Source organism: Mesoplodon bidens (assembly GCF_964165515.1).
Source record: "Mesoplodon bidens genome assembly, chromosome: 7".
In the NCBI taxonomy this organism is placed as follows: Eukaryota; Metazoa; Chordata; class Mammalia; order Artiodactyla; family Ziphiidae; genus Mesoplodon; species Mesoplodon bidens.
Genome location: NC_138164.1, coordinates 13,877,106 through 13,902,466, shown reverse-complemented (window position 1 = coordinate 13,902,466; position 25,361 = coordinate 13,877,106). Strand labels below are relative to the sequence as shown.

The 25,361-nt window shown below is 43.4% G+C and overlaps 1 pseudogene across 1 annotated transcript; it reads right to left on the bottom strand.

Annotated features, from left to right (window-relative positions):
- Positions 1-10,358: 10,358 nt before the first annotated feature.
- On the bottom strand, positions 10,359-10,711 carry LOC308620735 (large ribosomal subunit protein eL31-like; annotated as a pseudogene). The gene has a single exon. The product of its transcript is annotated as a large ribosomal subunit protein eL31-like (transcript).
- Between the last annotated feature and the right edge of the window lie 14,650 nt (positions 10,712-25,361).

Here is a 25,361-nt window from a genome sequence, read left to right as displayed (position 1 = left end):
ATTCAAGTCCCAAACATGAAGCACAGAACTGTGTTTAGAAATTCTAAAAGGGAGAATTTCATTTTCTACCCAGAGCCCAAGCTAAGACATACTTCTTTGCAATTTTCCTGGGCTAGGGAAAATATGCTTCCCTAGATCACCTTTTCACTGAGGCTGTAACTCTCTGAGGATTCTGGATCTAGGTGAGGACTCACCTCCACCTTTCCACTTCACAGCCCTTGGGTAGTATTGATTACTACCCTGCATGATAATTTTGTTTCTGTCCCTTGGTGAATCCTCCTTTCTCATGAGATCGGGTATATATTTAAAAGGATCTTTGCATTTATATGTGGAATCTAAAAACAAAAACAAAAACCTCACTGTGAGATCATGGAAAATTTATATATTGATCTCTGCCCCCAGTTTTTGGCACATGGCTCCTAAAACCTTTGTAATTTCCTAAGTGATAAAAGCACTAGAAGCATCTTTTGTTCTATTGAAATGCCTCTGAATGGGTTCCTGGAGACTCCTGGATGGGGGTTGGTCATCAGAAAGACCAATCAATGATTAGAAGCTTGGAATTTTCAGCCCCACCATCATCCTCCAGAAAGGAGACAGGGGCTGGAAATGAAGTTAATAGTTGATTATTCCTACATGAGTATTCCTCCATAAAATCCCAGTAGTAGGGGGCTTGGAGAGCTTCCAGTTGGTGAACACACTGAGAGGTTCTTTAGCAAATTAATTAAACCCAAGGGGGGTGGTCACTGGAACCCCATATCTATAGCCAGTTGGTTGGAAGCACTTGCCTCTGAAGTGTGTGTGTGTGTGTGTGTGTGTGTGTGTGTGTGTGTGTGTATGGTGGGGGCAGTCTTGTGGGACTGAGCCCTTAACCTGTGGGATCTGACGAGGGGCAATGGGCAGAATGAGTGAAAGGGATAAGAAAGTACGAACGGGGGGCTTACCTGGTGGCGCAGTGGTCGAGAGTCCGCCTGCCGATGCAGGGGACACGGTTTTGTGCCCCGGTCCGGGAAGATCCCACATGCTGCGGAGTGGCTGGGCCCATGAGCCGTGGCCGCTGAGCCTGCACGTCCGGAGCCTGTGCTCCGCAACAGGAGAGGCCACAACAGTGAGAGGCCCGCATACCGCAAAAAAAAAAAAAAAAAAAAAAAAAAGTACAAACTTCCAGTTATAAAATAAATAAGTCATGGGGATGTAATGTATAGCACAGTGACTATAGTTAATAATACTGTATATCTGAAAGTTGCTAAGAGTGTAGATCTTAAAAGTTCTCATCACAAGAAAAAAAATTGTAACTATGAGTGGTGATGAGCATTAACTAGACTTATTGTGATGATCATTTCCCAATATATACATATATTGATTCATTATGTTGTATACCTGAAATTAATATAATGCTATAGGTCAGTTATCTCAGTGGGAACAAAAAAGAATCCTTGTTACATTTTATCCAAAGCTTTAGGCAATTGTTGTGGGAGTGTTTTGTTTTTTGTTTGTTTGTTTTTGTTTTTTTGCGGTACGCGAGCCTCTCACTGTTGTGGCCTCTCCCGTTGCGGAGCACAGGCTCCGGACGCGCAGGCTCAGCGGCCATGGCTCACGGGCCCAGCCGCTCCGCGGCATGTGGGATCTTCCCGGACCGGGGCACGAACCCGTGTCCCCTGCATCGGCAGGCGGAATTTCAACCACTGCGCCACCAGGGAAGCCCTATGGGAGTGTTTTTGATATTTTCAGAAACAGAAGTCTAGATTTTTTTTTTACTCCATTGTCTATCATTCCATTTTTAAAAAGTAATGAAAAATATTAATTTCATTTACTGATATTCTTCTTCTCTTTAAAAATAACTCCTTACATGTTCATTGTAGGAAATTTAGACACATTTAAATAAACAAAATGAAAATATGCTATAATAATACTTCTATCTTGAGGCAATGTTTTGTTATTTGTTCTTTCAGGCTTTTTTCTAAGCAGATATCAAGATCTCATTATTTTATAATCTGCTTTTTTTTTTTCATGTAACAACACGTGACGTATGTTAGTTTTCTACTGCTGTGTAATAAAGCACCACAAAGTGTGTGGCTTAAAACAACACACATTATCTCATAGTTTCTGTAAGTCATAAGTTTAGACACAGCTTACCCGGGTTCTCTGTTTCAGGTGTTGGCTGGGGCTGTGGTCCCATCAGAGGCTCAGCTGGAGAAACATTCCCTTCTAAGCTCCCTCAGGTTGTTGGCTTATGGTTGTAGGCTCCCCATTTTTTGCTGGTTGTCAGCCGGGTGGCACTCAGCTCCTCGAGAGTCCTGGTAGTCCTTGCCACATGGCCCTTTCACAACATGGAAGCTTCAAAACCAGCACTAGAGGGCTTCCCTGGTGGCGCAGTGGTTGAGAGTCCGCCTGCCGATGCAGGGGACGCGGGTTCGTGCCCCGGTCTGGGAAGATCCCACATGCTGCGGAGCAGCTGGGCCCGTGAGCCATGGCCGCTGAGCCTGCGCATCCGGAGCCTGTGCTCCGCAACGGGAGAGGCCACAACAGTGAGAGGCCCGCGTACCGCAAAAAAAAAAAAAAAAAAACCAGCACTAGAGAGAAAGTCTCCAACCCTGAGATGACCTAGACCCTCTTTCAAAGGCTTTCAACTGGTTTGGTCAGGCCCATCCATCCACGATAACTTCCCTTTGGACTACTTCAAAATCAACTGATTTGGGACCTTAGTTACATCTGCAAAATCCCTTCACCTTTGTCACATTCTATTGGCTACAAGCAAGTCACAGGACCTACTCAAGGGGAGCAGATTACACAGGGTGTGAATATCAGGGGGTAGGAATCATGAGGCCCACCCTAGGGTCTGTCCACCACAATGTGTTTATCTTTCCTTGTCATTATGTATTCTACTTCCAAGTAATGTTAACAGCCTCGCCACATTCTATTATATGGATGTACCATAACTTATTCAACCAATGTTGTATCACCAGACACTTAATAAGCATAAACATTTAAATTCATTCTTTTTTTATAACAAACAATGCTAGAGAGAACGCCTTTGTACTGATATCATTATAAACAGTAGTATTATTTCCTCAGAATAAATTCCTCAACATGGAATCGGAGGGTCAAAGAATTCACAAAAGTTTAGCTTTTGATACAAATGAACTCACCTTCTGTATAGCAGAGGATAATTCCCATGCTGTAAAGTGAAGCAGCAGTGGTTAGTGGTGGTAATGGCCTTGGTGAGGTACTCGTTCTCACTTGAAAGTCAAATAATGCCCACGCTCTGGAAAGTGTGTGCTTGTGGTTGCACGACCTACCCCGTAGAAGCTGGGGAAGGGTTTGTGTCTACGGTCTCACACATTCATGTGTCTTGATTGTGGGTGAAGCTGAGACTGAGAGCTCTTGGTGGCAACGGCTGCAGCTGCGCCACTGTCCCCAGCAGAGTTCACATCTGCCCGAGGCCCCTGGTTTGTCTGTATTCATCCAGAACGCATGTGACTTCCAGTGGTGTGAGCTGACCTGTAAGGTGCCCCAAAGAGCATTCCACCTGTCCCAGAGAGGAGCCCAAATGTAATAACTTCCCAGCAGGCTGGGTCCCCAGGTTTTGTGGGGCCTGAAGTTTAAACAATTTGGAGTCCTTCTTTAAGAAAAAGAATCAAATTATGAATACAAAGCTAGGTACAGAGCTGTTGAGGGGCCCTGGGGTAACATGTCATTGACTTGGCAGGAAATCCACCACTGCTGACCACGACTAGGTTTGCCCTGCCTAGAGTCCAGTTTTGTTTATTTCCAAACATCTTAAATGAGATATGTTTCTTTCTTGCCTTTTGTAGGTGTATTAAAATTTAAAAATTGAGCAGGACTTCAATAAAATAGTCATTGGGGGCAAAATTTCTCTAGTTTAACCCTTCTCTACTCAAATCACTAATATGGATGGCAGGAACACAAAAGTTTTTCAAACCCCACTAGCCTTGTTTGCAGTGTGGAGTCTGGTGTGATGGGAAGGGTGATGGAGCAGTGGGAGGGGAGAGGGATTCTTCTAGCATTTATTGAGCCTGTACCAATCACTGTTCTAGGTGATTACATTGCCTTATTTCACCCTTTTGCCTGCCATGGTGCAGACATTCCTAGGGGGCTCAGAGCAGCTCCTGTTTAATAGGAAAAGATGCCAGGACACCACAAGTTGAAGTTCAACCATGAAACTGTTAGCAGAGAAATTTTGGCATAAAACCCACTGCACCAGTCAGTCTCCCAACAGGAAACAGATGGCACATTCAAAATAGGATAATTTGAGGAGGGTTTATTTACAAAAAAAGACATGGGTGTTGGGGAACCACAAGGATAGGGCAGTAACCCAAGTTTAGCAGAAGCCAAGAATTGCCATCATGAGGCTGGAAGGGAGGTTGGGGGGAATAGCTGCTGGCATCCACAAGGAGAGAGTTGTGCCTCAAGGCCACGGGGAGAGAAGACGTGGTCATTGGTTGAGGAACACAGCCAGCTCACAGAGAGGAAATAAATAACCTGACCTCAGCTCCTCTCTCTCTCTCTCTCTGATCTCCTGTGGGGCTCCACCAGGATACTCAAGACACAGGATGTGGACCACACAGATCAGCCTCCTGGGCCAGAGGCAATGTCAGGGGGTGGGTAGGGGGTTCTGGATGAGCAAACAAAAAGTAAATGTCACAGTCCACCCTTTTGGCCCTTAGCATCCACTCTAGACCTTTGTTCATGGGAAAGGCTTGTCTCTCCAACACAAGGGACTCATAAAGTCCCACCAGCTACTGTATCATCATGGGATGATGCCAGCTAGTCATGCTCTAGCTGAAATCACTGGTGTTCTTCAGATAAGGTAAGAAAAAGAAACAATTGAGGTTCATCAAATGTCCTGCTACATCCCCATCTCTATAGCTGACCCCAAGGCCAAGGTAATCTTAGCTTCCTTCTTACACCTTCCATTCTCTGTTTTCCTTAACCTCTGCTGGCACCTTTCTGGACAGGGTTCTTTACCTGAAGTGATGACCAAAATCTTCATTCTTGCAGATTCTGAGTCCCTGGCTACCTTATTTTGGGGGTTGCCACAGTTTTCCATTGACTAGGACTATTGGATGAAGGGGTGCTTCAGTGGTGCCCCTCATTCCAGACACTGTCCTCCCCGCCCCGATTCAGTAGCAGCCACTCCATTTCACCCCGGTAGCCAGGATCAATCACTCCACCCAGTACTGTGACCCCTTTCTTTGCCTGTTGGTTCAGTGGCATGTGGAGCCCCAGATGAGATGTGGTGGTTTCAGTCTCTGATTCATCAGAATCATGACTGTGTTCCCTGGTAATGGCTTTTCTTCTCTGGGTACCAGGCTCACCAATCGCAAGGTTGTGGGGAGACAGGAAGCAAACATTTTTCTAGTGGGTTATTAGGAATAATAGTGAAAGGGAAAAAAAGGGGGGAGAATTCCCTGGTGGTCCAGTGGTTAAGACTCCATGCTCCCAATGCAGGGGGCACAGGTTCGACCCCTGGTAGGGGAACTAAGATCCCACATGCCACACAGTGAGGCCAAAAAAAAAGAATAGTGGAAGGGGCCATTCTCACCTCCACCCTTGGTTCTTGGACCCACTCATCTTGCCTACAGGGAAATGGCCCCATATATTGGCTACAACTTTAAGGCATATACTGTATCTTGCAGGATGGCATCCTAATCTTGGAGGATGCTGTGTCTCAGCAGATGATTCCACCATCTCATCAAGGCAGACTCTTCCAGGGTGCTCATTGAGACCAGGTGCAAATCATGAATCTCACTGTAATCAATAAACAAGGCTGGCAGTCAGCGCAAACCTCCCTGAAACTCATCAGAACCATGGTCATAAAGCAACACAAGTAATCATGTCAAGGAAGAAAAGTGCACAACCTAAAAGTTGCAAGATATGTTTTATTCGGGGACCTTATTGAGGGCTATAGCCTTTCAGATAGCTTGGAGGAACTGCTCCGAAGAGATGAGGGAGATATAGGCGTTTTTGCTGAAAAGACAACAACAACAGCATGTAGTTGAAGATAAAAATATTACTGTTAATCACAGAAAACAGCCATCTCAGGTTAATGATTTTAGTGCTTTTCTCTATATGGGAAGATGCAAGAGTCTCGGCTCGTGGAAATTATTCCTTACTTATGCATCTTAACTATCTAAGGTCATGTGTGGTCAGGCCATTCAGGTATGGCTCTTCTCTTGCTCTCTGTACATCTCCTGCTCGAACAGTCCCTGCTTCACTCACATGACTATCCAATACTATTAATTATAGGGCTTAATCAGTAAGTATCTACATGCTTGCCCCCTGCCCCAGGTGCTGGTTTCCCTGGTAACCGACGAGCCAACATTACGTCAATTCCCCTTATAAATGGTAGCCTCCTTCTCCCCCGAGGGTTGAGGATTACAGCTATGGCCTGCCTGCCTGCCTGCCTGCCTGCCTGCCTGCCTGCCTGCCTGCCTGCCTGCCGTACACAGTAGGGTGTCACTCCAGGACTTCTGCTTCAAACGTGTAAGATCCCCTATCCAATAAACCATTGATGTCTCTGTCACTGTCTCTGGGTTCTTTCTTCGGTCTCCAAGCTGGGCGACTACAAGGCTTGCAAGCCTGCAGTGTGGAGCCCAACAATTTGCAAGTCAGCCTGGAGGCCGAGGAAACTCCCTTGAGCACTGAGATGTCAGGAAATAGGGATGGGGAACGGAAAGTTGCGGGACCAATCCCATCCACTAGTACATGGTGCCCTGTGGCAGCTGGCTACCATGGGAGATGTCTTTCTCTTCCATTATATTGATGATATCCTGTTAAGCTCAGAGTCTAGTTTTAAAGTAGCAGCCCCATACTGGTGATTCATCTGACTGCATGTGGATGGCTGGCAAGGACCTGGATTATCTACAAAATACAAGCATACTCCCAACCCACCACTCCTAAACAATTACAGACACAGGCTTTAGTGATATTAGCTCAGGTACGGGTTTGTAAGTTGGACATGGCCAGTTACCCAGAAAGGTTCGGCTGGGGCCTGTTGCAATGGCAAAATAATAAGAGTACCCTTGGGCTTCTGGTCCCAGCTATGGAAGGGGGCGGAGCAATGATACAGTGTGATGGAACAACAGCTGTTGCCGTCTACAATGCAGCACAACAGGTAGAAGATCTTTTTTTTTTTTTCGCGGTACGCAGGCCTCTCACTGTTGTGGCCTCTCCCATTGCGGAGCACAGGCTTTTCCACCTGCGCTACAACCCCACTGCTGCCGGGCTAATTGAAAGGACGAATGGACTACTTAGCCAACAACTGAGATGGAAACTTTCAACATGTGGACCAGAGGCTAACTCAAGCCCTACAGACTACACCTGGACATCCCAGTGCTTACTCTATGTTAACCTGGAGACAACTAGTCAGCACAACCCAGGTTCAGCTGCTGACCACCGAAGGGCTGTTGTCAAACATGCATCAGGACAATAACTCCCTTTTGTCCTTGCTACAGGATCTACCCCCAGGAGAATACATTATAAAATGGCCCTGGAACTGGCAGGTAAGTCCCCAGTAGTTTGGACTTGCTGCCCTGTGGGGACTAGGATTAGAAAGAGACTTATACCTACCTATCTTCTTCCTGGCCCCACCTAAGGCTACAAAGGTAATTAACCTGGGCCCCCTACGGGAGAAAGGCACCATTACAGTAACCTTGGGGTCTGTTGTTATAGCACCTCTCCACTTGGCACTGGCCGTGGGGACTGAGGGTGGACAGGCGGTGTGGTACTGCAGGCCAGGACAAAAACCACAGGCAGGGATGGTGTTATCTCAGCGTGCTGTTACTACTTGGATTTTGCTTAATGGTCATGATCATCCCTGTATTGTGCCTGTTAAACATCTTACATTTTGTCCCTCGTCTGAGCAGGGGGAATCTGTTTATGGACTGGGTGACAGTGGCTTTGCTGAGAAATGAGTCTGGTTGCTGGGTCTACAGCAAGATGCCATTGTCATCTGCTTTTGGACTTCCATGAAAAACTAACCCAATAAGTGCCTGGCTTCCTCTTTTTTATTTATTATTTAATTTATATTTTTTTTGCGGTACGCGGGCCTCTCACTGTCGTGGCCTCTCCCGTTGTGGAGCACAGGCTCCGGACGCGCAGGCTCAGTAGTTGTGGCTTACGGGCCTAGTTGCTCCGCGGCATGTGGGATCTTCCCAGACCAGGGCTCGAACCCGTGTCCCCTGCATTGGCAGGCAGGCTCTCAACTACTGTGCCACCAGGGAAGCCCCTTGGCTTCCTCTTTGCACCCTTTAGCTGCTGGTGTCTGTACTGCCTTTGCGGTATCTGGTTGCAGTGCCCCCTACATACCTGACCCCAGGAATATCGGAGAGGGGGAACCAAGACCGAAAGGGTCAGCCAGGGTGTGTAGGGGTGGAGTGTACCCCTACAGGCCATGTCAGGCCATTCAGGATGGCTGTTCTCTTGCTCTCTACATCCCCTGCTCAACCAGGCCCTGCTTCACTCACGTGACTATCCAATCCTCTTAATCATAGGGCTTAATCAGTAACTATCTACATGCTTGCCCCCTGCCCCAGGTGCTGGTTTCCCTGGTAACTGACGAGCCAACATTACGTCCATTCCCCTTATAAACAGTAGCCTCCTTTCCATCCTCTGCCTGCCGTACTACGCAGTGGAGTGTTGCTCCAGGACCTTTTTCTTCAGACGTGTAAGAGCCCCCATCCCATCAACCATTGATGTCTCTGTCATTGTCTCCAGGTTCTGTCTTTGGTCTCGAGGCTGGGCAACTACAAGGCTTGCAGGCCTGTGGGGTGCAGCCCAGCAGGCCAGTATCCTATCTTTCTCCACCCTGAATTCCCTCCAGGGCCCATGGTCAGGGCAACTACAGTGGCTGATGGCTTGTGGGTGGGCAATGTTCATTGTTTACTGGAATGACAGGCAAAATATTTTTGTCTGCAGTCATTGTTCCATGGTTTGACCAAGGATCAGTGCCATGCAAAGGACACTAAACACCTCAGGCTGATTCCAGGCCTATTGGACTTGACCTTTACGACACAGGCACAGTCCTCCATTACGGGTCATGAGGAAATCCCTGAGGCCATAGGTCTATGTAGGCAGCACTTTAAAAGGTTGCAGTATCTTAGTAGAGACCCTGTGATCATCTAGCTGTGGCCACAGATCCACATGGTTGAAAACACGGGATGACTTTTTAGGCTCTGTGGCTCACTGTGGTAACTGCACTTACCTGTCTCTGAAGGTTAAACACCTGTCTTTGCCACTCAGTCTCCATTATTTCCACTGAATTTAGGGAACCCAATTCCAACACCCCCACTGTCTTCTCCAGCAGCTGTGATGGAGTTCAAGGATGCTCATCTCATCTCACCAATTCATTTCTTTTTTTTTTACTGATTCATTTCTTAATACCTTAGTGAAGGGTGCGTCTTTTAGCCTTCACAGGTGGTACAGGTAGGGAAGGCTGAGCAGGTTGCATCTAACAGATCCATTCTAATTCATTCATTTCCTGGATCCTTAGGATTCCTTTACTGATGACCTTATGCCCGGGGAAGACCTGGCATTTCAACCTCATTAACTGTAGGCAGGTGGTTCTCACAATCAACTGAAGGGCTTATAAAACACAAATTGCTGGGCCCTTGCCCCCATAGTTTCTGATTCAGGAGGTCTGGGTTGGGGTTTGAGAATCTGCAGTTCTAAGAACTTCCAGGGTGTTGCTGATACTGTTAGTCCAGGGACCACACTTCAAAGTTCTTAAGAACCCCTGCTGTAGGTCACCAATAAGTCCAGGCTTTAATTAGGCAATCTAACAAACGATAAGTACTACTCGAGTTTGTTTCAGCCAAAATATTAGGTGACCGCACCCATGTGGTGGAGTTTGACTCCATCAAGCCTTCTATTCCATCCCTTCTAGTCCTACATGTTGGTAATTCACTCCCATGTGTATCCCCCTAGGTTCTTGCTAATATAGATTAGCAAGATCTTGTAAGTCTTTGATGTATATAGGGCCGCTCCTCTCTGAATGGGTTACCTTAGGGTCTCATCTTGGGTCTGGAGGTGAAGAAAGGTGGTGCCTGAAGAGACAGCTTGTGAGACAATCAGCTATTGCAGATACAGCCATCTTACAGACTTTACGTAGAGAAAAGTTTACTCCTTGGTAGGTGGGATTGAGCAGGGTTGGGAAAGTTGGAGGTGATGTATTGAGGGGAATTTGGAGCCTCAGAGGTTTACTTCAGACACTAAGAAACTTTATTCACCCTACAACATTAGAATCTGCAAATGTCCCCAGCCCAACCTAATTCCAAGAGAGACATTAGTTTCAATAAATGAAACTAATGTTTTTACCGTTCTATAACTTTATTGGACAATCAGCAGTTAGTTCTCATCCACATTAACTGTAGATTTTTGAAAGTGGTGACAGGTACATAGGTACCGATGTATAGAGCTTGTTTGAATCTTCATTACATTTTCTCGACAACGGCACACGGATAAGGTATGGGACATTCCTTATTCCTTTGGTCCAGACAGCTTTGAGCCTGACGTCAGTGCGTACATCTGGAGTTCCCATCTCCTTCCAGATTTCTTTGAGTGCCGGAGGGGCATCCTTCTTGAAACCCACTCCGTGGACGTGCTTGTGAATGTTGATAGTGTATTCTCTGGTTACCACCTTGTTGATGGCGGACCGGCCCTTCTTCTTGTCACCCTTCTTTGCAGGAGCCATCCTGCCGGGCCATAAAACAAACTTTTTTTTTTGCGGTACGCGGGCCTCTCCCGTCGCGGAGCACAGGCTCCGGACGCGCAGGCTCAGCGGCCATGGCACCGCTCCGCGGCATGTGGGATCCTCCCGGACCGGGGCACGAACCTGTGTCCCCTGCATCAGCAGGAGGACTCTCAACCACTGCGCCACCAGGGAAACCCAAAACAAACTTTTTACTTTAGAATAGGTCTAGTTAGTTCTTTACCTATGCTGCGCGGCATGCAGGATCTTAGTTCCCAGATCAGGGATCGAACCCAGGCCCTCTACAGTGGAAGCGTAGAGTCCTAACCACTGGACCGCCAGGGAATTCCCTAGAATAGTTTTAGATTTACAGAAAAGTTGCAAAGGTAGTACAGAGAGTTTTCATGTACCCCACACCCAGTTTCCCTTATAATTAATAGCTTATTGTGTTGGCCAAAAAGTTCATTCGGGATTTTCCATTGCAGAAAAACCCAATCGAACTTTTTGGCCAACCCAATACATTTGTATGGCACATTGATTGCAACTGATGAACCAATATTGATACGTTATTTGTAACTAAAGTCCACCCTTTAGTTACTAAAAGATTTCCTCAGTTGTTCACTTATGCCCTTCTTTGTTCCACAAGCCCACATTGTTTTTGAGGCCCTTGATAGTTTTGAGGAGTATTGGCCAGACATTTTTAGAATGTCCCTCAATTTGGGGTGTCTGATGTTTTTCTCATGGTTATATTGGAGTTGTGGATTTGGGGGAGGAAGACCACAGAGGTAAAGTGCTGTTCTCATTATATCATATCAAGGATACATACTGTCATCATGGCTTTTTACTGTTGATCTTGACCAGGATCACCTGGTCAAAAGAAGCAATTCTTTTCCTCTCCCCTTTTCATACCGTCCTCTTTGGAAAGAAGTCACTATGTACAGCCCACACTTAGAAGAGTGGAGAAGGTTCAAGGTTTTTAGCCTGGTTTATGTATGCCCAAATGCCCCATCCCATATCTCAGGGGCTCCTCCCTCCCTACCAGTTTTCTGTAATGTGAGAGACCTGGTAGGTTGTGCATTCCAACTGGTGCTGTGGCTCTATAATCCTTACCATTAGACCCAGGTCTTGGTCTTCAGCTGTCTGTGCCCTATGACTACATATGACTCCTTCAAAGCTTCCCTTAAGGCCTTCTGGTTGTCTCTGCATGCTCTATTTTTACTTAAGAGCTTTACTTAGGTATAACTGACCTACAATAAATTGCACATATTTAGAGTGCTTAATTTAATATTTTAACATGTATACACCTGTGAAACCATCATCACAATCAAGATAATGAATACGTCTATCACTCCCAGAAGTTTCCTCATGTAACTTTATAACCTTCCCCTTCTCCCCACCTCTTCCCCAATAGGCAACCACTGACCTGCTTCTTGTCCCTGTAAGAGTGCCTTTTCCAGAATTTTATTGTTTATTTTATTATTTTTTAAAAATTAAAATATAGTTGATGTACAATATTGTTAGTCTCATGTGTACTACATGATTATCTGACATTTGTATACATTAGGAAATGATCACCATTGTAAGTCTAGTAACCATCTGTCCCCATACAATGTAATTACAATATTATTGACCATATTCCTTATGCTGTATATTCCATCCCATGGCTTATTTATTTTATAAGTTAAGATTTGTATCACTTACTTCCCTTCACCTATTTCACCCTCACCACCTTCCCCTCTGGCAACCACCAGTTTGTTCTCTGTACCTATGAGTCTGTTTCCATTTTGTTTTGTTTTGTTTTTTAGATTCCACATATAAGTGAGATCGTACAGTATTTGTCTTGCTCTGTCTGACTTATTTCAGTTAGCATAATACCCTCTAGATCCATCCATGTTGTCACAATGGCAAGATGTTTTTCTGGTTGAGTAATATCCCATTCACCACATGTTTATCCATTCATCTATTGATGGACACTTGAGTTGCTTCCGTATCTTGGTTATTGTAAATAATGTTGCAATGAACATTGGTGTGCATATATTGTTTTGAATTAGTGTTTTTGTTTTCTTTGGGTAAATTACCCAGAAGTGAAATTGCTGGATTATGTGGTAGTTCTAGTTTTAAATTTTGGGGGGAAACTTCATACTGTTTTCCACAGAGGCTGCTCCAATTTAAAATCCCACCAACGGTGCACAAAAGTTCCCTTTTCTCCACATCCTCGCCAACAATTGTTATTCGTTGTCTTTTTTTTTTTTTTTTTTTTTTTTTGCGGTACGCGGGCCTCTCACTGTTCTGGCCTCTCCCGTTGCGGAGCACAGGCTCCAGATGCGCAGGCTCGGCGGCCATGGCTCACGGGCCCAGCCGCTCCGCGGCATGTGGGATCTTCCCGGACCCGGGCACGAACCCGGGCACGAACCCGTGTCCCCTGCATTGGCAGGCGGACTCTCAACCACTGCGCCACCAGGGAAGCCCTCGTTGTCTTTTTGATGATAGCCATTCTGGCAGGTGTGAGGTGGTGTCTTATTGTGGTTTTGATTTGCATTTTCCTGGTGATTAGTGATGAGCATTAGTGTTGAGCATCTTTTTGTGTGTCTATTCTGGCCATCTGTGGCTTCTTTGGAAAAGTGTCTATTCAGGTCCTCTGCTCATTCCTTTCTAACTTGGATTCCTTTTATTTCTTGTGTGATTGCTGTGGCTATGACTTCCAATACCATGTTGAATAAAATTGGCGAGAGTGGGCATCTTTGTCTTGTTACTGATTTTAGAGGAAATGACCGTTAAGTATGATGTTGGATGTGGGTTTGTCATATGTGGCATTTATTATGTTGAGGTGTATTCCTTCTATACCCACTTTGTTCAGGGTTTTTTTTTTTTTTTTTTTTTTACATCTTTATTGGAGTATAATTGCTTTACAATGGTGTGTTAGTTTCTGCTTTATAACAAAGTGAATCAGTTATACATATACATATGTTCCCATATCTCTTCCCTCTTGCATCTCCCTCCCTTCCACCCTCCCAATCCCACCCCTCTAGGTGGTCACAAAGCACTGAGCTGATCTCCCTGTGCTATGCGGCTGCTTCCCACTAGCTATCTATTTTACGTTTGGCAGTGTATATATGTCCATGCCTCTCTCTCACTTTGTCACAGCTTACACTTCCCCCTCCCCATATCCTCAAGTCCATTCTCTAGTAGGTCGGTGTCTTTATTCCTGTCTTACCCCTAGGTTCTTCATGACATTTTTTTTCTTAAATTCCATATATATGTGTTAGCATACAGTATTTGTCTTTCTCTTTCTGGCTTACTTCACTCTGTATGACAGACTCTAGGTCCATCCACCTCATTACAAATAGCTCAATTTCGTTTCTTTTTTGTGTGTGTGTGTGTGGCATGCAGGCCTCTCACTGCTGTGGCCTCTCCCGCTGCGGAGCACAGGCTCCGGACGCGCAGGCCCAGCGGCCATGGCTCACGGGCCCAGCCGCTCCATGGCATGTGGGATCCTCCCGGACCAGGGCACGAACCCGTGTCCCCTGCATCGGCAGGCAGACTCCCAACCACCGCGCCACCAGGGAAGCCCCTCGTTTCGTTTTATAGCTGAGTAATATTCCATTGTTTACATGTGCCACATCTTCTTTATCCATTCATCTGATGATGGACACTTAGGTTGTTTCCATCTCCTGGCTATTGTAAACAGAGCTGCAATGAACATTTTGGTACATGACTCTTTTTGAATTATGGTCTTCTCAGGGTATATGCCCAGTAATGTGATTGCTGGGTCATATGGTAGTTCTATTTGTAGTTTTTTAAGGAACCTCCATACTGTTCTCCATAGTGGCTGTACCAATTCACATTCCCACCAGCAGTGCAAGAGTGTTCCCTTTTCTCCACACCCTCTCCAGCAATTATTGTTTCTAGATTTTTTGATGATGGCCGTTCTGACTGGTGTGAGATGATATCTCATTGTAGTTTTTTTTTTTTTTTTTTTTTGCGGTACGCGGGCCTCTCACTGTTGTGGCCTCTCCCGTTGCGGAGCACAGGCTCCGGACGCGCAGGCTCAGCGGCCATGGCTCATGGGCCCAGCCGTTCCGCGGCATGTGGGATCTTCCCGGACCGGGGCATGAACCCTTGTCCCCTGCATCGGCAGGCGGACTCTCAACCACTGCGCCACCAGGGAAGCCCTCATTGTAGTTTTGATTTGCATTTCTCTAATGATTAATGATGTTGAGCATTCTTTCATGTGTTTGTTGGCAGTCTGTATATCTTCTTTGGAGAAATGTCTATTTAGGTCTTCTGCCCATTTTTGGATTGGGTTGTTTGTTTTTTTGTTATTGAGCTGCTTGTAAATTTTGGAGATTAATCCTTTGTCAGCTGCTTCATTTGCAAATATTTTCTCCCATTCTGAGGGTTGTCTTTTGGTTTGATTGCTGTGGCTAAAACTTCCAAAACTATGTTGAATAAGAGTGGTGAGAGTGGGCAACCTTGTCTTGTTCCTGATCTTAGTGGAAATGCTTTCAGTTTTTCACCATTGAGGGCGATGTTGGCTGTGGGTTTGTCATATATGGCCTTTATTATGTTGAGGAAAGTTCCCTCTATGCCTACTTCCTGCAGGGTTTTTTCATAAATGGGTGTTGAATTTTGTCGAAAGCTTTCTCTGCATCTATTGAGATGATCATACGGTTTTTCTCCTTCAATTTGTTAATATGGTGTATCACGTTGATTGATTTGCATATATTGAAGAATCCTTGCATTTCTGGAATAAACCCCACTTGATCATGGTGTATGATCCTTTTAATGTGCTGTTGGATTCTGGTTGCTAGTATTTTGTTGAGGATTTTTTCATCTATGTTCATCAGTGATATTGGCCTGTAGTTTTCTTTCTTTGTGACATCCTTGTCTGGTTTTGGTATCAGGGTGATGGTGGCCTCTTAGAATGAGTTTGGGAGTGTTCCTCCCTCTGCTATATTTTGGAAGAGTTTGAGAAGGATAGGTGTTAGCTCTTCTCTAAATGTTTGATAGAATTCACCTGTGAAGCCATCTGGTCCTGGGCTTTTGTTTGTTGGAAGATTTTTAATCACAGTTTCAATTTCAGTGCTTGTGATTGGTTGTTGAGGGTTTTTTTTTTTTTTTATCATAAATAGATGTTGAATTTTGTCAAAAGCTTTTTCTGCCCTATTGAGATGATCATATGATTTTTATTCTTCAGTCTCTTAATGTGGTGTATCACATGGACTGATTTGCAGATTTTGGGTTTTTTTAATTGAAGTATAGTTGATTTACAATGTTGCATTAGTTTCAGGTGTTCAGGGAAGTGATCCAGTTATACATATATATGTATGTGTATTCTTTTTCAGATTTTTTTCTCTTATAGATTATTACAAAATATTGAGTATAGTTCCCTGTGCTATACAGTAGGACCTTGTTGGTTATCTATTTTATGTATAATAGTGTGTATATGTTAATCTCAAACTCCTAATTTATCCCTCCCCCCAATTTGCAGATTTTGAACCATCCTTGCATCCTGGGATAAATCCCACTTGATCATGGTGTTTGATCCTTTTAATGTATTGTTGAATTTGATTTGCTAATATTTCGTGGAGAATTTTTGAATCTATGTTCATCAGTGATATTGGCCTGTAATTTTCTTTATTGTGGTATCTTCAGAATTTTATTTTTTACATGGATCATACAGTATGTACTCTTTTTGTCTAGCTACTTTTACTCATCACTGCTATTTTGAGATTTGTTCAGGTTGTTTTGTGTATCAATAATTCATTTTTATTGCTGAAAAGTTTTCCATTGTTTGGGTATATCACAATTTGTTTATCTATTTATCCATCGATGAATATTTAGGTTGTTCCCACTTTTTGGCTATTACCAATAAAGCTGTTGTGAACATTCATATACAAGACTTCATATGGACAAACACTTTTGTTTTCCTTGTGTAAACATGTAAGAGTAAAATGGCTGGATCATATGGTAGGTGTATGTTTAACTGTTTTTGAAAACAGACTGGCAATTTCTTAAATAGTTGTACAACTATACATTCCCACAAGCAGTGTAAGAGAGTTCCAACTGTCTTTTAGGTATTAATATTAGTCATTCTAATAGATGTGTAGTAGTAACACATTTAATGTGATTAATGAAAATGTTAGGTTTACATCGGTCATTTTGCTACATATTTTCTATTGTTCCATCTGTACTTTTGTACATTTAAAAAATTTTCAGCCTTTTTTTGAATGAACTGAGTCTTATTTATGATTCCAGTTTATTTCTTTTTTTGGTTTATTAGCTATAACTCTTTGGTTATTTTAGTGGCTGCTTTAGTGTTTACAGCATGCATCATTAAAATGATCACAGTCTACTTTCAAGTGATATTATACCACTGTAAGTGTTGAATAAGAATCTTACAATAGTATGCCTCCATTTCTTCTCTTCTGACTTTCTGCTATCATTAGCATATATTTTCCTTTTACATGTGTTATAAATCCCACACTACATTTTTATTATCTTTGTTTAACTATCAATTACCTTTTAAAAGTATTAAAATACTAATTAAAATATCTTATATGTTTACCCATGTAATTACCCTTTACAGTGCTTTTTATTTCCTTTGTGTAGATCCATATTTCCACATGATATCATTTCATTTTGGCTTTTCCCTTTAACATTTCCTACAATGTGAGTCTGATGGTGATGAATTCTTTCAGATTTTTATGTATAAAAATTTCTTAAGCCTTTATTTTTGAAATGTATTTTAATGGGTATAGAATTCTAGATTGACATTTTTTTTTTCTTTCAGTGCTTTCAAGGTGTTGTCCTACTGTCTTCTGTCAACAATTCTTTCTACTAAGAAATCTACATCATTTTTATCTTTGTTCCCCTGTACATAATGTGTCTTTTTTTCTGGTTGCTTTTAAGATTTTCTCTTTATCATCGGTTTTGAGCAATTTGATTATGATATACCCTGTAGTTTTCTTCATATTTCTTGTGCTCAGAGTTCATTAAGCTTCTTGAATCGGTGGGTTTATAGTTTTAATCAAATTAAAGATTTGGGGACCATTATTTCTTCAAAAATTTTTTCTATTCCTCCCTCCTCATCTCCTTTGGAGACACCTGCTACACAGATATTAGGTCACTTGAAATTGTCCTATAGCTCACTGAAACTCTGTTCTTTAAAATATTTTTGAATTTTGGATAGTTTCTATTGCTATATCTTCAAGTTCATTAATCTTTCAAATCTGCCATCAATCCCCTCCAGTATGTTTTTCATCCCAGTAATTGTAGTTTTCATCTCTAGAAGTTTAATTTGATTTTAAAAAAATGTTCTTGACTAGCTAATTCTAATATCTGGGTCAGTTCTGACTTTTTGATTATTCTCTATATTATGGGTCCTATTTTCCCTGCTTCTTTGCCTGCTTTCTTGTTATTAATCAGCTGCCAGACATTATGAATTTTACTTTGGGTGCTGGATTTTTTATATTTTTATAAATATTATTGAACTTCTTTTCTGGGAAGCAGTTAAGTTATTTGGAAAGAGTTTGATCCTTTTGGGTCTTGTTTTGTTTGTTTGTTTGTTTGTTTTGCAGTACACGGGTCTCTCACTGTTGTGGCCTCTCCCATTGCAGAGCACAGGCTCCGGACGTGCAGGCCCAGCGGTCACGGTTCACGGGCCCAGCCACTCCGCGGCATGTGAGATCTTCCCGGACCGGGGCATGAACCCGTGTCCCCTGCATCGGCAGGAGGACTCTCAACCACCGCGCCACCAGGGAAGCCCCTGGGTCATGTTTTTTAAGGTGTGTTAAGTGGGAACATATCAGTACTCTTTCTAAGTCTAATTATTCCCCATTACTGAGGCAAGACCTTTCTGAGTACTCTACCCAATGCCTCATGAATCATGAGGTATTCCAGTCTGCCTGGTGGGCACAGGCAGTATTCCCAACCCTGTGTGAGCTCTGGGCACTGTTCCCACTAATCCTTTCGGGTGGTTCTTTTCATGGTCTCAAGTAGTTTCTGCACATGCTTGGGCAAATCAATACTCAGCTAAATACTCAAGGGGGACCCTCTGCACATCTCTGGAGTTCTCTTTCTGTGCAGCTCTCTCCTCTCTGGCACTCTGTCCTGTGGTCTCCATCCTCTTGCTCTTCTCAGAATCTTAGCTCTGTTTCCTCAACTCAGGTAGTTTGCTGGGCTCCACTTGGGTTCCCTTCCCTGCCTCGTGGCTGGAAAACTCTCTCAAGGCAGTAAGTTGGGTGATCGTAATCATAGGGCTCATCTTGTCTTTCTCATTTTCAGGTTTCACTGTCTTTCATTGCCAGGTGTCTAGTGTCTTAAACTGTTGCTTAATATACTGTCCATTGTTGGCTGCTTTAGGAAAGGGAGTAGATTTGGCCACCATTACTCTGTCTTGGCAGGAAGTGAAAGGCAGAAGTCCTCTTCTCCCACTCCCACTGGCAAGTTCCTAATTGCATGTTTATAGCTTTTAATTTTTCTTCCCCTATATGGTCTATGGCCCTATATTAGCCACAGTTAAATCAAGGAAGCAGAACTACAATGGATATTACAGAATGAGGAATTAGGCTTTACTCCAGTGGTTCCCAGTGTATGCTCCCTGGACCAACAGCATCAAGCATCAGCATTACCTGGGGATTTGTTAGAAATGCAAAGATCTAGGCCCCACCACAGGCCTAGAAGCTCTGGGGGTAAGACTCAGAAAGTTGGTTTTAGTAAACCCTCTAGGTAATCCAGATGCCTGTTGAAGTTTGAGAGCCACTGCTTAACATAATTGGAGGAGAGACTGGGGAAGTAATGGTCCAAATGAGGGTGTTAAAAAACCAAGGGAGGGCTTACCTGGTGGCGCAGTGGTTGGGAGTCCGCCTGCCGATGCAGGGGACGTGGGTTCGTGCCCCGGTCCGGGAAGATCCCGCATGCCGCAGAGTGGCTGGGCCCGTGAGCCATGGCCACTGAGCCTGCGCGTCCGGAGCCTGTGCTCCATGGCGGGAGAGGCCACAGCGGTGAGAGGCCCGTGTAACGCAAAAAAAAAAAAAAAAAAAAAAAAACCAAGGGAAAAATCACTAATTGGCTTTCTTAATCTCTAGTTTGGGTGAACTAGTTAGTGCTTTCAGGGAAGTCTGGAAGTGAGGCACATCAGCTGCTGGAACAGGATCACACAGGGAATTGGGATAGAAGACCATGGAAGGCTGTTGTCTCTTCATAGCTACGCTCTGTGAATTCACAGCCAAGTGGTCTGGCAATAGGTCTGGGTTGCTATTGGTCAGTAGAGCTAGCAATAAAGAAAAAGAGCTGGACATAGAGCAAGAACAAGGATGTGCAGCAAAAAAAAGAGCAAGGGAAACCTGGAACTTTCTGGCATCTCTCTGTCTCTCCTCACCTCTGACCATGATGACCTTCAAATTGTAATGCCTGCTGCTTCAGTTTCACCTCCCAAATGTTGTGCAAATTTTCTTTTGGCCAACTCTGATCCTGAGCCAAACAGGGAAGGGGATTGTGGGAAATTTAATTTTAGCTTAGTCAAGTTAATACACTACAAATATACCAAAGTCAGCTTAACAAGACAGGAGATTCTAGGAAATGTAGTTCCAGATTAGCTAAATGGACAATTAAAAAATCCACAACATTCCATCCCATGTTAATATGACATTCAGTCACACCTGTTTTACACCATATTTAACTTTCAAAGTAAAAAATCTGCAAAATCATGCATCTGATTAACATACTCCTGTCCATCAAAAAATTAAAAGCATGCTAACCATCTCCCAAAAGAGGATACACATTCCTATATGTCACTTTATTTTCAGGTGATGTTCAAGCCTTTTCTAGTGGGTCAAAACCCTCTTTGATATCTATAATACATCTTATCTTAGATGGTAGGAGAATGAGATGAGAAAAAAAGAGAACTAGTTGATACATACCTGACAGATTTATAATAAAATAAGGAAGAAATACTCATAACTATTATAGTCCTCATTTCTACAACTAGTCATGTGGCCATAAATGTTATCTATAAATTCCTTCTTCCTTCTTCCACTACCCATTCCATATTTCCTTTGCCCTCTGCAAATACCTTGGATAGTCCTGATTCCTTGCCTGATGGAATGACCCAAACCTTCATTCCTGAAGAGTCTGGACTATTACTAATCCAGCCTGTGCTAAATTGTTGTAGTTTTCCATTAACTTTTATCACTTTATATGGTAGTATTAAGAGCAGCCCCAGGAGATCTACTGCACTCCAGACAAAGTCCTACTTACCTCTTTGTGTAATCACAACCCAATTTCCCCTTTCAAATTAGGATCAATAGTCACAAAGCAGCCCAACTGTTGGTTAGCATGTGAAGCCCAAAGTAGGCAGAAGCCTGGTGTGGCAGGCTCAGTTTTGAGTTTAATAGAACTTCTGCTAAGTTCTCTGGAGGAAGCATTTCTCTCTTGGGAATTAAGACCTCTAGGCCAGCAGAACCCAAAGTTGCCTTATGACTTGATGAGTCAGGCAATGTCCAATTCATCAGGGGTAACTCAGGTTGCATGGTGACTTGGTAATGCCTGGTGGTCAAGAGTTCAGTCTCTACTTAGGCCCAAGAGCAAGCCAGAAGCTGTTTGTTTATTTTAAAAATAAATTTATTTATTTTTGGCTGCATTGGGTCTTCGCTGCTGAGCGCAGGCTTTCTCTAGTTGTGGTGAGCAGGGGCTTCTCTTGTTGCAGAGCATGGGCTCTAGGCATGCGGGCTCAGTAGCTGCGGCATGAGGACTCTAGAGCGCAGGTTCAGTAGTTGTGGCACATGGGCTTAGTTGCTCCGTGGCATGTGGGATCTTCCCGGACCAGGGATTGAACCTGTGTCCCCTGCATTGGCAGGTGGCTTCTTAACCACTGTGCCATCAGGGAAGTCCACAGAAGCTGTTTTTCAAAAGGGGAATAGTTTTCTGCAGAGGATAGCATAGCTTTTTCAAAATCCTAAACGTCTGTGCTCTCGTTCACCTATGGGAGCCTGCCAAAAGCTCTATACAAGCATCACTATCTGCCACAGACACTTTGAGATCATTGGATCTGCTGGATCCTAAGGCCTAAGTGGCAGAGCAAACTGTACTGCAGCTTGGACCTGCTGCAGAGCCTTCTCTTGTTCTGGGCCATTGTTAAAAAGGACAAAAATTCAGATTTTTCAGCAAACGACTTGAAGTAATACACCCAAATAAAGTATATATTGCCTTCAAAATGCAAAGAGGCCCACTAGGCATTGTATCTCTTTCTTAGTGGTAGAAGGAGCCAGATGTGGCAATCTGCCCTTTACCTAGAGAGGGATATTGCAACATGCCCCAGTTTATTGAACCACTAGGATTTCACTGGGGCGGGCAGGTCCATGATTTTTTGGTGGAATCTATTTCCTATCCTCTGGCATGCTTGAATTTTACCAAAGCATCCAAGGTAGATGCCGTATCCTGCTATAATGTAGTGGGCCAGCGTGATGATAACCTGTAGAATTCAGTGATGATCTGTCTCTGTAGACCAGCTAGAGAGGTAATAGAGCCCTGACACAGACCAATAAAGTGTGTTGCTGGTCCTGCCTGCTGAAAACCAACTATTTCATACAGTCTTTAGAGAAAGAAAGTGTTCACTATATCAGTAGCTGTATACCAGGTGGCAGGGAATGTGTTGATTTGTTCCAGCAAAAAACACACATCTGGAACAGCAGTTGCAACTGGTATCATCACTTAAGTTTATGATAATCCACTGTCATTTCCCACAATCCATTTGTCTCCTGCACAAACCAGATATGTGTGTTGAAGGAAGATGTAGTAGAAACCACCAATCTTTTTTTTTTTAATTATTATTTATTTATTTTGGCTGCGCCGGGTCTTAGTTGCAGCGTGCGAACTTAGTTGCAGCATGCATGTGGGATCTAGTTCCCCAACTAGATGCAGGATCGAACCTGGGCCCCCTGCATTGGGAGCGAGGAGTCTCACCCACTGGACCACCAGGGAAGGCCTATAAACCACCAATCTTGCATCTCTTAAATCTTCATTGGTGGAACTAATCTCTGCAGTCTCTTCAGGAATGTGGTATTGGTTTTGGTTCACTACTTTGGTAGTTAGAGGCAGTTCTAGTGGCTTCTACATAGCATTTTCTACCATAATATTATTCCATGGGTCAGGGAACTAATTTGGTGATTTTGCCTGTTTCTGAGGATGTCAATTCTCACTATGCAATCTAGACCTGGGTTTGGGGACCCAATATGTCAACTGTGAGATGGACCCAAGCCAAAACTCCGTGGATCACTTGACCTCCATAAGACTTTGTTCTGACCTGTAGCATTTTGGGCCCCCAGTAGTCCTCAAAAGTCTAGTTATTCCCTCTTCCCCAATATATAGTCACACTAGCAAATGGTCACAAGTCCTTTTGAGGAAGGCTTCGTTTTTATTCAAGAGGCTCTGTGTCAGCTAACTGTCTCGCACCTGGAAACTTCAGAGATCAACAGAGTGGCTCAAGTCAGATTCTGTTCATTAGATCCAGAGATTTTCTGTGTATACAAATCAGGTAAAACTTTAGAAGGCTGCCATCTATTTCAGTCCTAGGGACACAGTAACCAATTAGCTAAGGACAAAGCTATCTACAGATAAGGAACCCTCTTCAAAACTCCCAGGGAGGCCTTCTTGTTCTGTTTGTATGTTAATTGCATGTTCATATTTTTAATCTTATGTATGCAATTGAGGCCTTTTCTTTTTTTTTTTTTTTACCCCGTGCCAAAAACAAGTTTTAAAAGGCCTATCACTTTTATGTGTGTGTGTGGTTGGTGGACGAAAGGTACAAGGAAGTTATTATTTTTTTTTATTGAAGTATAGTTGATTTACGATGCTGTGTTTCAGGTATACAGCACAGTGATTCAGTGATACATATATCTATAGATATAGATATATAGATATACTCTTCCAGACTCTTTTCCCTTAGAGGTTATTACAGAATATTGAGTATAGTTCCCAGTGCTATACAGTAGGTCCTTGTTGGTTATCTATTTTATATACAGTAGTGAGTATATGTTAATCCCATCCTCCTAATTTATCCCTCCCCACCTTTCCCCTTTGGTAACCATAAATTTGTTTTCTATGTCTGTGGGTCTATTTCTGTTTTGTAAATAAGTTCATTTTTATCTTTTTTTTAGATTCCACATATAAGCATATCGTATGATATTTGTCTTTGTCTGGCTTACTTCACTTAGTATGATAATCTCTAGGTCTTTCCATGTTGCTGTGAATGGCATTCATTCTTTTTTATGGCTGAGTAATATTCCATTGTATATATATATCACATCTTCTTTATCCATTCATCTGTTGATGGACATTTAGGTTGCTTCCATGTCTTGGCTATCATAAATAGTGCTGCTATGAACATAGGGGTGCATGTATCTTTTCTAATTATAGTTTTCTCCAGATATATGCCCAGGAGTGGGGTTGCAGGATCATATGGTAACTCTATTTTTAGTTTTTTAAGGAAACTCCATACTGTTCTCCATAGTGGCTGCACCAATTTACACTCGCGCCAACAGTGTAGGAGGGTTCCTCTTTCTCCACAGCCTCTCCAGCATTTATTATTTGTAGACTTTTTGATGGTGGCCATTCTGACCAGAGTGAGGTGATACCTCATTGCAGTTTTGATTTGCATTTCTCTAATAATTAGTGATATTGAGCATTTTTTCATGAGCCTTTTGGCCATCTGTATGTCTTCTTTGGAGAAATATTTAGATTATCTGCCCACTTTTTTTTTTTTTTTGATGTTGGGGGTAGGAGTTTATTAGTTAATTAATTTATTTTTGCTGTGTTGGGTGTTCATTTCTGTGTGAGGGCTTTCTCTAGTTATGGCGAGCGGGGGCCACTCTTCATCACGGTGCGCGGGCCTCTCACCATCGTGGCCTCTCTTGTTGCGGAGCACAGGCTCCAGACACGCAGGCTCAGTAGTTGTGGCTCACGGGCCTAGTTGCTCCGCGGCATGTGGGATCTTCCCAGACCAGGGCTCAAACCCGTGTCCCCTGCATTAGCAGGCAGATTCTCAACCACTGCAACACCAGGGAAGCCCCCTGCCCACTTTTTGATTGGATTGTTTTTCTGTTGTTGAGTTGTATGAGCTGTTTGTATATTTTGGAAATTAACCCCTTGTTGGTCATATCATTTGCAAATATTTTCTCCCAGTCCATAAGTTGTATTATTGCTATTGTCACAGCCCCTTGATTTCCCTATGCCTCGACCTTTACCTGCACTTAATCCCATGGTACTACCAGTGAAAATTTGAATTGTGATGCCACTGTATACCATGAATTATTCATGTTCCATCCCATCCACCAACCCCCATAAGGAGGTTATCATTGAGCTCATCAAATATAACTAACCCAATCCCAGAATCTCATTTTAAGAGTCTGTTTCCTGGGGCCACTTCTGGTACCAATTACTCTGTCTGGGTCCCAACAAGAAACAGATGGCATAGGAAAATTTGAGGAGAGTTTATTTACATCTGGCCTATTTACAAAAGCATGGGTGTAGGGAAAATCTACCAAGGGGAGAGGATGGTTACCAGAAAATGGAGGGAGACAGACTCAGCTGCAGAGATCTCCAGTTGAGAAACAAAGCAGCTAGAGGCATCTTATGGGAAGGGAATTAAAGGAAT